This window comes from Eulemur rufifrons, chromosome 12, assembly GCF_041146395.1.
Source record: "Eulemur rufifrons isolate Redbay chromosome 12, OSU_ERuf_1, whole genome shotgun sequence".
Classification (NCBI taxonomy): Eukaryota; Metazoa; Chordata; class Mammalia; order Primates; family Lemuridae; genus Eulemur; species Eulemur rufifrons.
Genome location: NC_090994.1, coordinates 5521759 through 5539064, shown reverse-complemented (window position 1 = coordinate 5539064; position 17306 = coordinate 5521759). Strand labels below are relative to the sequence as shown.

The 17306-nt window shown below is 50.9% G+C and overlaps 1 protein-coding gene across 1 annotated transcript in view; it reads left to right on the top strand.

Annotated features, from left to right (window-relative positions):
* Positions 1–5483: 5483 nt before the first annotated feature.
* The window catches only part of PTK2B (protein tyrosine kinase 2 beta), a 109675-nt gene continuing 97852 nt past the window's right edge, over positions 5484–17306 (top strand). Inside the window, exon 1 of the mRNA XM_069484837.1 lies at positions 5484–5618. The gene's annotated coding sequence lies outside the window, so the exon portion shown is untranslated. The remainder of the gene's footprint in view (positions 5619–17306) is intronic.

Below are 17306 nucleotides of genomic sequence, written 5' to 3'. Positions count from 1 at the left end.
TGTTTTGTTGTTTGTTTGTTTTTTCTTATACTCTGAATGGGGCCACAAATCAAAATAAGAACAAAGAGTAGAAATTCAGATCAAAAAGCGTTTGTGGGACAAGGAGAAAGGCTGCTGAGTGGGTGGGCTGCAGGCCTGGCAGTACATCTTCATAAATAGGCAACCAGAGCTGCAGACACAATAGACTTTGTTCATCAGAGAATTTTCACCAAGGAAATCTTTGAGGAAGCCATTGTAGTCTGATGCTTGGTGTGGAACACAGATGGCTTGGACCTTCTCTGAGACCTAAACCACAGAAACAAGGAGGGGGGTGCTCTTGGTAGGCCTGAGCAATGCTGGAGAACTTCCATAAGAAATAGTACTTAATGCAACTGACCAGGGAAACACCGAGGGTAGTAAACTGCCTGCCTCTGGGTCAGATTTGGCTGCAGACATCTTTTATTTGAGCCATAAAATAAAATCCACGTTTTTTTCTTTGTGCCATTTAAGCTATACATATACAAAATGCAACACAAAATGATTTAAGCAGGAAGAGGGTTGATTTTCTCACATAACAGGAAGTCTGGAGGCAAAAGGTTCCAGGGCTCATTATGTCAGTGCCTACGGCTTCCTTTTGGTTGGAAAATGACTATGACAGCTCTGGCATCTTATCTTGATAAGAACCAATGTCCAGAAATGAAATAGGGCCATTTCTCCCAGTGTACGTATCATTTTAAAAGCTAAGAAACCTTTGCCAAAACCTTCTAGAAGACTTCCCCTCATGCTTTATTGGCCAGAACTGGGTCACATGCTCACTCTAAATTCATCACTGGCAAGAGGAATGAGACCACCGTGATTGGATTGAACCAATCAGGACTGATCTGAGTCACATGATGGAAGGATGGCCACCAAGACGAATTTGGGGCTCTGCTATTTATTATTAATCTGAAAGAGGGGGAAATCGCCATTAGGTATGCAACTACCTGGACAATATTAAGTCTCCCAATCCATGAACACAGGACGTCTTTCCATTGACTTATGCCTTCTGTCATTTTTTTCAGCAATGTTTTGTAGTTTTCAGTGTACAAGTCTTTCACTTCCTTGGTTGTTTATTCCTTAAGTATTTTATCCTTTTGGATGCTATTGTAAGTGGAATTGTTTCCTTAATTTCCTTTGCAGATAATTCACTGTCTGCCTTTGCTTTTTTTTTTTTTTTTTTTTTTTTTTTTTGCTTTTTTTTTTTTAAGGGAAGATCTGGCTACATTAAGCTTACTTTCATGCATGGCAATAGACTTGTGAGCTGAACAGCAGCTGCTCCCGTAGGAGGGACATTTGTTCTCCAATTTGCCACAGTTCCTATCCAGCCAGCTTCCCTCGCATTCCCTGCCTGGCCTCTGTAGGCATTTGGGCTTTAACCCCTTGTCTAGATCATCCACAGGGGAAGTTACGCGTTGCTGCTCTTCACTATAAAGGCAAAGGCGCTAGAGTGGCAAAACGCTCTGGAACAGACAGGCAGCTTGGCAACTGGACAAAACACACAGTCAAAGCTGATTTTCCATGTTCCTGAAATTTATATTTAAGCAGCCAATTATGTTATTGCAAACATTTTGTATAGGAGTATTTCTGAAATATAGTGTGTGCTTTTTTCCCCCTCTAAAATAAAGGATACAGAATATAACTGAAACTATGCCTCATGGTTTACCAAAATTGACCGCATTGACTGTCCTGTGCTGGGTGATAAAGTGACACCCTCAGGAGTGAACAAAGTATGCAGGGTTTGTCTCTGTCCTATTAGTGGCCACAGATGCCTTGTTTTGAGGGCCCTTGTACTTGCTAGGCATTTTTTTTGTTTTTCTTTCCTTTCTAGAGGTTCTTCTTGCTACTAACAATGCATCTCCCTGCAACAATCTACTTCCACTTCCTAGTCGATGCGTCCAGGGCTGGGACCAGATAGACACGTTCCTTAGGATTGTCAAAGTCAGCAATGGCAAGACAAGGTTTGTGTAGTCACTACATCGCTTCAGAGCTTACCCCTGGTGTGTAGGGGACCAGATGAGCTCCAAGAAGACCAAAGCCACAGAAGTTATGAAGCTAACTTGGAGCGGGCAGGGCAGCAGGGAAGGCTCTTTTTCCCGGCAGCTGCTCTCCGAAGAAGCATCCTGCAGCCACTGTGGGACGCATGGAAGCCCCCGAGGTACCCAGTCGCCATGGAAATCACGTGGCTTCTGTGGCACTGAGGCTCTCTGCCTGTTGCTCTTTAATGTTAAAATGAAAAACATCCTTCTGCCTTTTTTTCCATCCCGCACTCACTCTCGGAGACCCAGATCAATTTCTCAATGGCTTAAATAAGCCTTTATTTTTTCCCAAGGAGATTCACATTGGATTATTTCCAGGAGCCTATGTTTTTTCCTCTCTGTGGAAAGGTCTTATTCTGTTCGTTTATTTTAACTTTTTCATTATGAACATTTTCAGATATACTCAGTATTACAGAAAGAACGGTGCAGTTAAGCACCACGTACCCATTGTTCCGCTTACATTGTTAGCAACTCTGCTATTTTCGTTTCTTCTCTCTTCACATTTTTGGGGGGGGATGGGAGAAGTGGAATATTTGAAAGTAACCATTATTTTTTTCAGGAACCCATTTTCAAAAGTTGCTACAGGACATATCCATGAATAGTCGGCTACGAGCCATAGCACTAGCAAGGACATGTGCATGGATCATTTACCTCTAGTCCTTTCAACAGCCCTGTAAAGTAGATTAATCCCATTTTATAGATGAGGAAATTGAGGTTCTGCCTTAATTTGTACCTAAAGTAGGCCAAGTGATGGCATATTAGTTAGGATGCTCTGAAGAAGGCACGTGCCGCCTCCATGTCTTAACTTCCAATTCACTCATCAGCCCACCCCATTGGACCTTGGCCTCTTCATTAATTTGCTCCCAGTAAGAGCCTGACTTGAAGTCCTCCGCTCCTTCTTATTCTTGCCCTAGACAATCTTATCCATTCCTCCATTTCAAATGCATCCCAAAAGCTAATCGCCAGCTCAGACCACTTTTCACAAGCTGCAGTCCCAACTACTCCCAGAGTAGGGGTGCGGGACAGGTTAGGGGGACCCTTTCGCAGGAGTCCAGACACACACAACCTGAACCAGAGTGGGCTCGATGGACTCAGAGGAAACAATGACGAGGAAAGATGCTCAGGCGGGTTCTGGGACTCAGAGATCGCATGGCTGTGGGGCAGTAGGGGAGCAGGGGAGTCAAAACAGTCCACTGCTGTCGAAACTGCTGGGGAGCACAGGGGCGGGTCTGTTCGGGGAGCAAGGTGATGCGTGGTTGTGAACCTGAGTGCAGTAAGGGCACGACATCTGAATGGAAACGTCCAGCAGCGAGGGAGGACATTGCCCAAAGTCTTGTTTCCTTACAGTTTTCTCTTCCTGCTGATCCAAGCACACATCTCACCCCCACAACCAGCGCCTCCCATGGGGCACTCAGCCAGCTTGAGACACAGACAGAAGCAGACGGAGGGAAATGTTTTCCTTCTCCACTAGAGTAGGTCATTGTTGCAACCCACGAGGAGACATGGCTCATCCCTTTGAGATATTGCAATAGAATTGAGGCATTTCTGACAGGTGTTTTAAAAGGCAGGTGACAAGCAGAAATAGGTGACCTTGTCACCTTAGTCCCTCATGGGATACACTGGAAAAGAACACAAAGAGACCTGAGGCGGAGTTGGCCACCTTCTGAAGGTCTTTTCCATTTACAAGCCTATGATTCTGTGCTTCTAGGAGCTTCCAAAAAAAGTGCGGAAGAATTCAACCTCTGAAAACGCACCTTTCCCTGAATCGGTTCTGGTGATATGAGGCTGTAGTTCATCGATATGGCCACACGGGAGCAGCACACACAAACCCATGTTCTCTTGAGCCGGTCCGGATCGGCTTTGCTCTTCTAGCTCCCAGCCACACCTCAGTACAGGCCCTGGGCGACTCACTCAGGTGTCTAACCTTCCCACCACCAGGCCACTGTCACCTCATTCTGGAGTGCAAGAGTACGGAAGGGCCACCCACCGCTGGCTGCCCTCTGACGATGTCCTTGCTTCCTGGTCAGTTACCCATCACATCATCCCCCTGCCTCCCTTGCCAACCTCAGTTTACCTGTCTGACTTGCCCTGGCTGAGGTCTCCCACCTGGCCACCTTCTGCCTGCTGTGCAGCCCCTGGCATTGCCTCCAAGACCCCCAGTGAGTGCTGTGAACACAGAAAGTCGGTGAATGGGAGGAAGGGGGTTGGAGGGGGAGGGGTCCAGCAGTCAAGGGTGCCAGCACCCATCCGATGGGCCGTGAATCCCACGTTGGGGCAGGTGGGCCCAGCTTCAGAGGTTCTGATCTTCAGTAGAGCTTGAGTGGCACCCAGGTAAAACCTTCAGGTAGTCCACCAATGACACTTTGAGAAACACTGACTTTCCAGCCTTATTCATTAATCTAAGCCTTCAGAAAATGGGGAGAATTCGATGCAATCGCATAAACTAAGTGCTTCCTTAGTATAGTGTTGGCACTCAGGACATGCTCATCAGGTGCTGGCTCACCAAATACTGTGCACAACTCTCAGAGACCACGCTGTGAATAGCATCCTCTAGAATTGTGCAACAGGGCAGCCCTGGCAGTCAGACCCCAACTGCCCACAGGACACAGAATTAAGAAGCTTGGGGCAGGGGCTCTGGAGAGGGCCTTTGAGGATGTGGGTGATGCTGAGTCCACCCTAGCTCCTTGACTGTATGCCAAGTCCAGGTCACCTCCTCCTACTCAGGAGAAAGTCCGGAATCTTTCTAGTGAGAGGGAAGAAGTGTGGCTAAGTGCCCTTGAGCGCCTGCCTCAGTTCTTACCATGCTGGTCTGAGTAGGGAGGGGAGCAGCCCCCTTGTCTGGGCAGCCAAGTGGACCAACGTGCAGACAGGGCTCCAGGAAGAGGCTGTCGCTTCCCCGCTGTTCTTGGACTGCCCTCTGATCCTGCCCAGTCACAGCTCAGGGACCTGGTCCCTGGAGCTGAGGGACCTGGAGCAGTTCTGCCAAAACCACTGGTGGTAGTCACCTGATATTCCAAGCTCTGAAAAGGGGCTGGGGCCCCTTTTAGGATGTGGAGTGACAGGGACACAGGTGCTGAGAGTACAGGACAGGTAACAGTCTCCAACTCCAGCAAAAACCAACCTGAGAAGTGTTGCCTAAAAAAAGGCTGCAGGTGGAGCAGGAGGAAGAGGGGGCTGGTAGGAATTGTGGGATCTGCACCCACAAGGGGCACAGTGACATCTGAGGATCCCATCTGGGGCTGGGGGATGGCAGAGTTGACCCCCCCAGGTGGCCGGGCAGCCCCAGGGAATTGGTGGCAGCGTCTATTTCAGAGTTTATGGTAAGAGGCTGGAGCAGGCACAGAGGACACACCCCACCCTTTAAGCAAGTGGGGAGGAGAGCGGCAGGGGTGTGGTTAACAACGAGGAGGAGGAGGGGGAACACAAACCTGTCAGCCTCTTACTCAGCTGCAGCCTCTGGAGCAGCCGGGCGCCCTACCTGCCGGGGCCCCGCTCACCTGTGCCTGCCACGGCCCAACTCACCTGGCCGAGCCGAGGAGCCGTCGCCGGGCCGCGCCTCGCTGGGTGAGTCTCCTCCCGCCAGCCGGGGCTGAGCGCCGCGCGGGGCAGAAGTTGGAGGCTGGCCCGGGTGGCAGGGCCGGGCGGGGGGCGAGGACTGCGGGACCGGCCGCCTGGACGCGCCTTGGAGTTCCCAGGAGGAGCGACGCACCCAGGAAATCGGAGCCGCGGGCGCTGTGCACGCCCCGGAGCTGGCTCGCCTTCCGCAGGGGGAGAGGTGTGCTATTTTGGGAGTAAATGTGACACTAAAGGGTGTTTCTCCCTCTTTGTGCTCTTAAGTAGTCGGACGGGGAGGCTGGGGGCCACGGTGTGCAGGCAGGTGGGGTTGCAGAGAGCACTTGAACCTGTGCTGGACTCGCTGCCTCCTGCCCTGCTCCCTTCTCCCCGCCCCGCAGCCCCGATGGGGGTCCGGCCTCACCCAGCCCGCCCCCCGCTCCTCCTGCAGCCATTTCTTGCCCCCTGAGAGGGCGTCTTGTGAATCAAGCCCTGCCTGGAGCAAGCAGGGCTCTGCCAGGGGCACAGAAGCCTAACTCTGGTGTGTCTGTGTGTGTGTGTGTGTGTGTGTGTGTGTCTGGCACGGATAAAGTTACCGCTGGCCACCCAGGTTCCTTTGGACGCCCCCTTCCCAGCGCAGCTCAAGGGTTAAGTTCCGCTGCCTCCCGCTGTCAGGCTGTGCGTGGGCAAAGCTTCTGCGGGTGCCACCGAGCAGAGCAGCATATGGGGGATGTTTACCAGCCCCACCACCTGCCCCAGCCCTCGGCCCGGTGACACCGGCATGGCTTCTCCGCACACCCGGAACTGGGAGTGAGACCCCAGTCCGCTCATTTAAGGGGCCAGTGGGAGAACAAGAACAGAAAGTTGGACTCAGAGGAGGCACAAGCCAGGAGGGGTTGGGAAGCCCGAGGCGGAAGAGCTGTCAGGACCTGTGGCTGGGGCTGGGCCGGCTGACTAGGCGGTGTGCAGCAGGGACCCCTCTGCTGGCCGCTCTCTGCTCCCCCAGCCCTTGCTGGCCTGAGCCCCGGCGTTTCACAACCACGCTGGGGGGAGGGGAAGGAAGAGGAAGCAGGGGTGGGAAAGTGACTAGAGACAGAAGGGCGGAAGGAAGTAGGCACATTCGAGAGAGACCCAGCTTTGGTGGGACGGTCTGTGTTCATTCATCCCAGAAGCACTCACTAGCTTCCTACCTGCAGCCAGACACAGGGGCTGGGTGTGGGCAGACACGGTGTGTGTGGCATGGCCCCTGCTCGCCAGGGCAACACAGGGGTGGGGGGTGGGCATGTGGGGGGGGCTGCCATGGGAAGGTGCAGGGTGCTAACCAAGCCCGTGCCGGAGGGCTGTGGGGGGAGCCAGTCAGTGATGGCCAGGAAGGCTTCCTGGCAGAGGTGACTCTCAGTGGAGAGTGACCCAGATCAATAGGGATTAGCCAGGTGAGGGAAGGAGAGAGGGAGAACAGCAAGTGCAGAGACGGGAGGCTAAAGGCAGCATGACGCACCCAGGAAACTGAAAGTAGCTCTGCTTGTTGGGAGCCCAGAGAGTGCAGAGGCGAGGGGAAGCTGCAGAGGTGCGTGGAGGCAGCTCCAGAAGGGCCTGGGAAGGCCTCTCAGGCTGCCATGGCAACTCCTGTTGGAGCAACACTGGAGACCTGAGCCAGGCAAGAGACTTCCCAGCGTGAGGATGGGGTTGCCAGATTCAGCAAATAAAAACACGGGATGCTCAGATCCGAATTTCAGATAAGAGCTGAGTAGTTTTTCAGTATAAGTATGTCCCGTGAAATATTTGGGACATACTTATACCCAGACATTATTCACTGTTTACCTGAAATTCAAATTTGCCTGGGTGTCCTGTGTTTATCTGGCAAGCTGGGATCAGTGCTATGCTGGGAAGGAAAGGCTGGGACCTGCCCTGGTGCCCTGAGAACAGGCTCAGGACACATTTGTCTTGTAACCATTCCTCCTGCATTCCATTTGTGAGCTCATTCACTGATCATGTTGTTAAATATATGAAAAATCAATCCCTTGGTCAGTTTATTCGCCTACACAGGTGGAGGGGGATGGGACTTTAGAAAGAAACTGGACTTTGGATCCCGACAGACCTGGATTCAAATCTGCATAACCAGTTAGCTTCTCAGAACCCCAGATTGTGAAATGAGGATGAGGACCTGTTTGTCCAGGGCACTGGGAGATCCCTGATAATGTGTGTAAATTGCCTAGTGAGTGGGAAAGGGAGAGTGTGCACATTTATTTTTAAAGGACCTTCACAGGGGTGAGCAAAACAGCATCCGCAGAGTGTGTGTGGAACGTGTACTTCCGTTTGTATTTACCGAGCTCCCCAGGCTCTCAAGGGAAAGATGTGGAAGGGTCCTCGCTTTCAGTGAGACTCGAGGTTAGCCCTGGGGTGGGGAGGAGGAGCCTGCGTTGTTTTTTCAGCTTTGGCATTCCCTTTCCCTGGGACCTGCTTCAAGGGGAGGCGATATCCCATTCTCTCCTCCAGGATGGCGGGTGGGCAGAGAGGGAGTGGCTCGAATTAAAATTAACTGAAGGGAAATGTGAATGAGTTAAAGGAGAAAATCTACATATAACACCTAGCACAGTGCCCGACACAGACGAATGCGCCATGAAATTTGCTGTCATGATTCCCAGTTCTATAATGAGTTCCTTATTAGAAAACTCAAACTCGGGAAGAGACAAAGTAAAAGTGCCTTGTGAACCGTATTTTGACATCAGTGGGAACATTTGTAGGAACAAATTCGGGACCTCCTGGAATAGAACCTGGAAGGAGTTAAGCATTTGTTAAGAGAAAGAGGAAATGGAAAGTGTGTTTCTCTTGTGGAAACTGCTGGGTGAAAAATGGTCCCTCTTTCCAGTGGCTAAATCCCCATCCCCCTGCCTAGTGATAAGCATTTTGTCCCTGGGCCTTAGGTCAGCATCTGCCAGGTGGTGTTCAGAGACACTCTAGCCATGAGAGAGTGAGATGTGTTCCGCTGATGAAACATTCAAATGAGCCCTTACTTGGAGATGTGTCTTGCATATTTGCATGGTCAAGGTTATGATAAGTCCTGCAGAAAAGACATGTGTGTCACTGGGCTAATCCTAGCATTCCCTAAATGTGGCTGTAGAGCCCTTGCAGGTTCTCAAGGGAAGTAGCATTCAATGTCTAGTGAACATCCATGTGGCTGCCGTTTGAGGACCAAGCGGGCCTTTCAGACGGCATCGTACCGCCCTTATCTCTAGCCAGGTGGACCTGATTCATCCTAGTGTCCAACTTAAACAAGATTTTCAGAGAAGGAGCTCTTCTGTGCAACTTTCCCGGCATTATGCATCTTTCACAGACACAAACTCCTGCCTGTGCTGGCCTGATCCTTCCCACCATAGCAAGGGCCATGTCCCATTGTGCAGAGGACCCTGGGAAAAGTCTAAGTCCCTTGGCATTTAGCTCTCTATGGTGACGATAGCAGCTCCATGTGCCCTGAACACCGCAAGGACAAATAAAACTGAGAGTGAGAACACGGAAGGGTGGGAGACTAGCCTGGGGTGGACCCTGAGCAGTAGGTCACTCAGTCGCTGGTGTTCCCCTGCCCAGACCCATGTGTCCCTGGACCATGTGACTCCGGCCTCCCAGGTGAATGGAGCACCAAGGTGGTCACGTGGGTGCCTCTGGAGTGGAGCTGCACAGCGGCAACGTGCTTGGGGCTGAACGCATGGTAATAAAGAGAAGTGCTGCGAGCTTGAGGATAGAGAGTCTCTGGTAGGGTTTGGGTCAATGCCAGGGTGAAGGAGGAGAGCAGGGACAGGGGTGGCCATCTCTGCAGCACCATTACGCTTTGACCACCAGGCAGTCAGTGGTCAAGAGCCAGGGCTCAGAGTCCGTCTGCCTGGGTCCAGCCTAGCTCTGGGACTCCCTCTCTGACCCTGGGCAGGTCACTTAGCCCTGGCTTTTCATCTGCAGGAAGCAGAAGACAACAGGGCTCTGGGTGAGGATGGAGTGACATAGTGTATTCAAAATATTCAAATATCAAAGCGTAATATTCGAAAGTCTGGGCACGGATCAAACAGGACTGAGCAGGATCAGAGAGGCCTCTTGCTGTGCTGGGGGAGGGGGGGTATGCACCATGGGGAGCCTGGGGCTGGAGGAGGCAGCCTTCAGGGGACTGCGGCAGGGGACATTTACCAAGGAATGTGGACTGTTGCGATATTTTAATATCCCAGATGGTATTGTGCACCCACTTAGTAGCCTCGACTGTATGCAAAACATTCAGTCCTTTAACAGGCACACAGTAGGCATCCAATAAGTGTTCGCTCTCCCATGTTCTTACACTTAGGGCTCTATCTGAGCTGGTTGAGAAGCACTTGTTTTTGTTTTCCCAGAGGATATAGGCCACCTTCTGAGAGGCCGCAGATAGCTTGTCCTGGGTGCTGCCCCCGAGACATGCACCAGGGATACACCAGTATTTACTTCCCCCTGTCCCCTCCCACTTCACTGCATTTTGGAAGCGGCGGGCCCAACAAACTCTTTAGCCAGCAAAGTGACTGTCTCCAAATGCCCGTCAGGCCTTGGTGGCCGAGTGGTCACTCAAAGCGAGCAGAGCTGACAGGCAGGAGGAAATGGTGGCTTCGCTTTCTGGGCCTCTAACACTGTGTGCAGCAAGCGAGGGGGTGGCAGGGGGGAGGGGACAGCCTTTTGAGTCACTCCACTGTTTCCCAAGTTATAATTATTACTCACGATGACGGTTTGATTAAGCAAGCAGACTCGAGGCTGCGTATTCTGATGCGCTTCTACCTAACCAGGCGCCGTGGGCAGTTCGATGTGAGTGCAGACTTTTGTTTGCAGGAGACCCTCCAGGTGGGCTGGCAGTGGGGGGGCTTCAAGGTGGACACTGCCCTGGTGTTTTGGGTCTTCCCCTGCTCTTACCTTTTCCCAGTGCTAAGGTGATTGCTGCTTTTATAAGGCAGCCAGTCAACGTGGCTAGAACTAAGATCAGCAACTGCCCATACCCGTGCTGGCACCCCTTCTCTAGCTTGACTGAGGTTCGCTAACGTGTCCCCCTCTCGGTTCTCTCTCTCCCCTTTGAGTTCTGAATCCGCCCACACGGACTCTGCGGGATCACTCAGTAAGGACACAGGGGCTCCAAGGAATCCCCCTCTGCCAGGGTTTCCAACTTCCTGCTGGGTTTGTTTAATCCTGGTCTTGTGGACTGGTCTTCCTTTAAATTGGGACGATTCTCCCAACAATTGTAGGACGGTCCCCCCCTTTCATGCCCCTTCTTTCTCTAAGGGTCTTCCACCTGCTTCTCTGAGACCACCCGCCACCCCCCCACCACCCCCTCAAGCTCTCACAGTCAAACTGGTGCCCCAGTGGGGAGGGGCGCTGCTGAGCATTCTGCCCCCAGCTGGGACTTTGTTCATCCAGGAGTTTCGTTTATCACCTGGGAGAGAGTGGCCCGTGCAGTGGTCCTGGCCACTTGAGCAGCACAGGTGTTTGGTTTCTAAATTAATGTTCTTGGCCAGGCTCAATGGCTCACACCTGTAATCCTAGCACTCTGGTCGGCTGAGGTGGGAGGATCGCTTGAGGTCAGGAGTTCAAGATCAGCCTGAGCAAGAGTGAGACTCCCGTCTCTACTAAAAATAGAAAAAATTAGCTGGGTGTCATGGTGCGCACCTGTAGTCCCAGCTACTGGGGAGGCTGAGGCAGGAGGATCGCTTGAGCCTAGGAGTTTGAGGTTGCTGTGAGCTAGGCTGATGCCACGGCACTCTAGCCTGGGCAACAGAGTGAGACTGTCTAAAAAAAATAAATAAACAAATTAATGTTGTTTGTCCCCACGCCCCCCACGCCCTCTGGCACCTGACGTACTTCTCTGTGTCCTTCAGGGGCATTTGGAGTCAGAGCTCCTCTCATCCCGCTCGGGTTTGCCACCCTCCCCACCCCGAGTTCCTGTTCCAGGCAGATTACAAGAGATCTGATACCTCTGGCCTTGCACCTTCGAGGGGGCTCTTAGCAGCATCCGGTGACATGCCCTTCGCTATTGCCACCAGTGTGTGCCTCTGAAAACTGAAGCGGCCATCAGTGGCTCACCACAGGTTTCGGTTCCCATCCTCGGCTCATGACAGGCAGTGGCCCCCAGCTCAGGCAGGTTCTCAGCCCTGGTGAGAGGAAAGAGAGCCAGGGCTCGGGAGGGACGTGGGGTAAGCTCTTTCCTCTTCCAGGCCTCCTTTTCTCACCTGAAGATGAAGAACTGGTGCTGTCTCCCTGATTAAGGTCATTGAGAGAAACACGTGACTGTGTGAAGCTTCCCCCATAAAACATCATAGCCATTGTCCCAGCAAAGACGAGTTTGGAGTCAGAGAGATGTGGGTTTGAGTTTCTTTTTTTGTTTTCTTTTTGGTTTTTTCTTTTGAGACAGGGTCTCACTCTGTCGCCCAAGCTCGAGTGCAGTGGTGTCATCGTAGCTCACTGCAACCTCAAACTCCTGGGCTCAAGCCATCCTCCTGCCTCAGCCTCCCAAGTAGCTGGGACTACAGGCACCTGCCACCATGCTGACTAATTTTTTCTATTTTTGGTAGAGACAAGGTCTCACTCTTCCTTAGGCTGGTCTTGAACTCCTGACCTCAAGCAATCCTCCCACCTTGGGATTCTGGGTTTGAGTCTTGACTTTGTCATTTCTACCTGTCTGACACTGCCAAGTGATGAAACCCATCTGAGCCTTAGTCTGCTCCTTTGCAATTCATTCTAGGCGTTTGTTGACTGTTTCTCCCGTTATCCACTCCCTTTACTCTCAAGGCATATAGTCTTTTGTCCCCAAATTTGAGGGACGATATCTGTCCTCAATGAGTTTATAGTCTGGCAGGGGAGGTAATACATGAAGATAAGTAACTGTAGGGCAAGATGGAGACTTTCGGTGCCACAACAGAGGCACCAAGTGCTATGAGATTGGAGGACAGAGAGATGCTTTCCGGCTGAGGAGTCCGTGAATGCTTCCCGGAGGAGGTGGCATGGGGCAAAGCTGTGTAAGGACAGGCAGGATATGCCGTGGGAATTGGGAGGGTGGTTATGGTCACAGAAGAGTGTAAATAAAAGCAGAGAGGTGGAGAGGCCTGGTTTGAGTGACTCATTTCAGGTTCAGCCAAGGGTGGCAAAAGGCCGAGGGAGGTAGGCGTGGTCGGCAAGAAAAGGCTCGGCCAGGAGGCTGAGCCATGTGGACATTATTCTGAAGGCTGCAGGGCAGGGAGCTGCTGCTGAGGCTACCTGGTGGGAACGCCATCAGATCCAGTGTCCAGTGGATGGGCACAGAGAGACCTTCGCCTTGCAGGGGGCAGATAGGAGAGAACTGTCGTAGTCCAGGCCTTCCGAGTCTGAGTAAACTGTGTAATTCAGGATGACCGAGGCTCCTGGACAGTGTCTGCACATCAACTGGACGCTTCTACTTTCTCTGAGTTGACGCTGGTGCTTGGATAGATGTAGCAGATGTAGGCCTTAGGGAAGCAGTCGGCTGTTTAGGTTACGTAAGTCAATTTCCCGAATCTCCTTCTCCTGCATCCTTGACTCACACTCAAGCCCTTTGCCTCCGGGGCCCCCCTGCCAGGTGTGTGTTAGATGCCAGCCTGTGTCCTGCTCTGTGGCAACTCTGTCCTGCAGCCGCTTGGAGAGTCGAGAATCGGGAACCTTCTCCGCCCCGTCCCTGGTGACCACGTGGCTGCCGATGACTCCCAAGGCTCTCCTGCCCTCCCTGCCCGGAGCCTGTAGTACATTCCCATTGGAGGAGCTCAGGAACTACACTCATCCTTTTCTCACCCAAAACCAACCCCCTCCTGTGGGTCTCATTCCTTCTCTCCTGCGGCTGTTACTCCCCCGCACTCTCAGGTTGGAAGCCTTGGCGTGGCCTCCCCTCTCTCCACACCTCCGCTTTCCTCTGCTCGTATCTTGCCCATCACTCAGTCCTGCAGATTCTCTCTTCATGCCTCTCATTCCTTCCTTACCTTTTCTGTGGCCCCTGCTCCAGCTCAAGCCTTGTTACCCAATATGACTTCGTATCACCCAAGGGCCTCTCCTCTCCCCATCTCTGGTTCCCTTGGAGGCTCCCGATGCCTCCAGACAAGTCCAGACCCTTGAATTTACCATGCAGGGCCCTCCACAACCCGACCTTAACCTCCCCCTCTTTCCCAAATGCAGCCCTTCACCCCAGCTGGCCTGGTCTGCTCACTGGTCCCCCTCAGACCTTTGCTCGTGTCCGGTGTCCTGCCTGGAATGCCAGCCCCATCCAGCTTCCCCAATCCACTTACTCCTCCTTCGAGGCTCAGTTCATGCCCTACCCCCGGGACACCTGAGCTCCCCACGACAGCCTCTGGGTTTCTTTGCATCCTCTGATCTCCCAGAATTTACCAATTCAACCTGATGCGCCATCCCTCCAGGGCAGGGAGACGCTTTTCATTTTGTTTCCCTTCCTTGTGTCCTCGAGTTCCAAAGGGAGAAAATTGCCTTTCCCTGGGCTGGCGAGATGTGATCCGAGATGTGATCCGTCCTTCCCCCACACACTCATGCCTGGCTCACCTGAGCCAGACGGCTCTTCCTCATTCCCCGCGACGGGTGTCACAGCAGCCAGTTGCAACAGGGTAGGGACCACAGCCCAGGCCTCCTAAATTCTCGCCCTGAGGTCAGGATGCCCTTCTTGCCTCTTCGGAAGGTGGAGATTCCTGTAGCCCAGAGAGAAGGAGTCAGCGATGTAGATCAGGAGCTCATTAATCCCTTTCCTAAACCACTCCTGAATCTCTGTAATCCCTGCGCCTCTGACTCTCCCTTTTCTCTCCCCTTCCTGCTATTGGGCCCATCTAGGCCAGGCTGAATGACAGGAGAAGGACAGGGAGTGGGAAAACATGAGGCAGTCTCCGCAGAGGATGCAATGCTTTGGGAATATGGGAGAGAGATTTGCAAGGCAGAGATTGACAATTTTTAGTCACCTGAACTTCGACCTACCGGCGTGTGCAGACACAGAGCCTGCCATGGCCCCTGGACTCTGAGTTCTCTGGCTCCTGCCATCCCAAGGTTTGTAAACGTTGAGTCCCCATGGGCTCCTTTATCTGCATTGGCTGTCACCAGGGTGGCCTCTGAGCACTAAACACTCAGCCCCAGGCTGTGCTCACACCCTGGGGAACCTTGGGGGACAGAGCTGGCACTGTCTGAGCTGGGGAGCCCTGGGCTTGTCACTGCTTCCTTGATGTCGCAACATATGCTCTTGGGTGGCTCAGCTGGGTAAGCCTGTCCGAGCTCCCAGTTCTTCATTTATATGCACAATAAGGGGGTGCGGGGACTTTCTAACCAGTGGCAAGTGGAAAGCTTTCTTCAAAGTGGAGCGTAGGCGAAAACCCAAAATACAAGCCAGTTAAAACTAGACCCCTCCAGGTTTCAGTGGGAAAGGGACCTGCAAGGCCCTCGAGTCCCCTCCACAGTGGCCCCTGGGACCCTCCGTGGACCTCCTGGGGCCCACATCATCTAGAATCTTCTCCAGGTGTCCGGTTCTTGAGGTCCTCACTGTTTATGTGTCATGGGAGCTGGAGAATGTGTCCGAGTGCTGATGGATTCGGAAAGGAACAATCTCAAAGTAGGAAATCCAGCCTGGGCATGGCAGGTGGATGCGGGCGGGTCACATACCTGAACTTTCTGGAAGAAGATGTGTAATTTTCACCACTGAGCAAATTCATATGTTCAGGGAAAGAAAGTCCGCAGCTTTCCTCTGACTCTCCAAGGAACCCATGACTCCAAAAGATTAAGAATAACCCTTAGAAGATGTTATCATCAGTTTTACAAACTTTTTATAAAAATGACCTCAAACATGATCTCCTCTTTGATTGATAGTAACTAGGCTGTAAGCCTGTCTGGGGTGAGTGTCACTGTTCTATCCCAAGGACACAGCCTGGTGCCTAACACAAGCTGGCATCCAATAGGTACAATGTGTGCCTGAAACATAAGGCATCCTCGTTCTCCCAATGAGGAGGTCTGCTAAAAAAAAAAAAAAAAAAAATCCTCGTTCTCCCAATGAGGAGGTCTGCTAAAAAAAAAAAAAAAAAAAAAACCACAAAGAAAAGAATAGAAAAAGATAAGTTGAGTATGTACATTTTAGGACAATAATTAATATATTATTTTAGTGACATTTTAAATCACACACTATATAACATAACACATTAGCTTAGAAATACAACTTTTCCTGAGCTCTCCCAGTTTATGAAACGTTCATACTGTTCCCTCCCATCTCTGACATCTGTGTCCCTGTGTCCTTCTCATCACCAGACACTTTTGCATCGACTCTCTGAGTTCTGCGTGTGTCATTGCCCCTACTTTCTAAAGAGAGCCGCCTATTTTGTTTGTTTTTTTTTTTTTTTTTTTTTTTTTTGAGACAGAGTCTCACTCTGTCACTTGGGCTAAAGTGAGAGTGTCGTGGTGTCAGCTTAGCTCACAACAACCTCAACCTCCTGGGCTCAAATGATCTTCCTGTCTCAGCCTCCTAAGTAGCTGGTACTACGGGCACATGCCATCACACCCGGCTAATTTTTCTACTTTTAGTAGAGACGGGGGTCTCACTCTTGCTCAGGCTGGTCTCGAACTCCTGACCTCAAACGATCCTCCCACCTTGGCCCCCCAGAGTGCTAGGGTTACAGGCATGAGCCACTGGGCCTGGCCAGCTAGTTTGTATTAACCCAGAAGTTGTTTATTTTTTTTTAATGACAGCTTTTTTGAGGTATAATTTACATATCATAAAATTAACCTTTTAAAAATGTACAATCGGTGGTTTCTAGTATATTCACAGAGTTGTGCAACCATCGCCACTATCTAATTGCAGAACGTTCTCGTCACTCCAAAAATAAAACCTCGTACCATTAGCAGTCACTCCCTATTCTCCACTCCCACCCCTCATTCCTCCTTCTCCCCCCGCCCCCCGTTCCTGGCAACACTAATCTACTTTATGTTTTTAAGAACATGCCTTTTCTGGGCATTCCACATAAATAGAATCATACAATATTGTGGCCTTTGGTAACTGGCTTCTTTCTCTTAGCATAATGTTTTGAAATTTCATTCATGTTATAGCATCTATTAGTACTTTGTTTCTTTTTTTATTGATAAATAATATTTTGTTGTATGGATATGCCATATTTTGTTTATTTATTCATTAGTTGATGAACATTTGGGTTGTTTCCACTTTTTGACCATTACAAATAATGCTGCTATGAACATTCATGTACACATTTTTGTGTGGACATATGTTTTCATTTCTCTTAGTTAGAGGCTTTAGAGTGGTCGTGTGATAGATAACTCAATGTTTAACATTTTGAGGAACTTGACAAACTGTCTTCCATGGCGGCTGCATCATTTTACGCTCCTACCAGCAGTGCATCATGGTTCCTGTTTCTCCATGTTCCTGCCAACACTTATCATTGTCTGTCATTTTGATTTTAGCCGTCCTGGTGGGGATGCAGAGGTATCTTACTGTGTTTTTCACTTGCTTTCTTTGATAACTAATGATGTTGAGCATCTTTTCATGTGCTTTTTGGTCATTTGTATATCTTCTTTAGAAAAATGTCTATTCAAATCCTTTAGAAGGTATTTATTTTTTTATGCCGACAATATAACCACTTAGTTCGTTGCTTTTAAAAAATGATCCTTTAAAGGTTTGTTTACAACAACATTCAACACTTAGAATTGTGAGGCTAT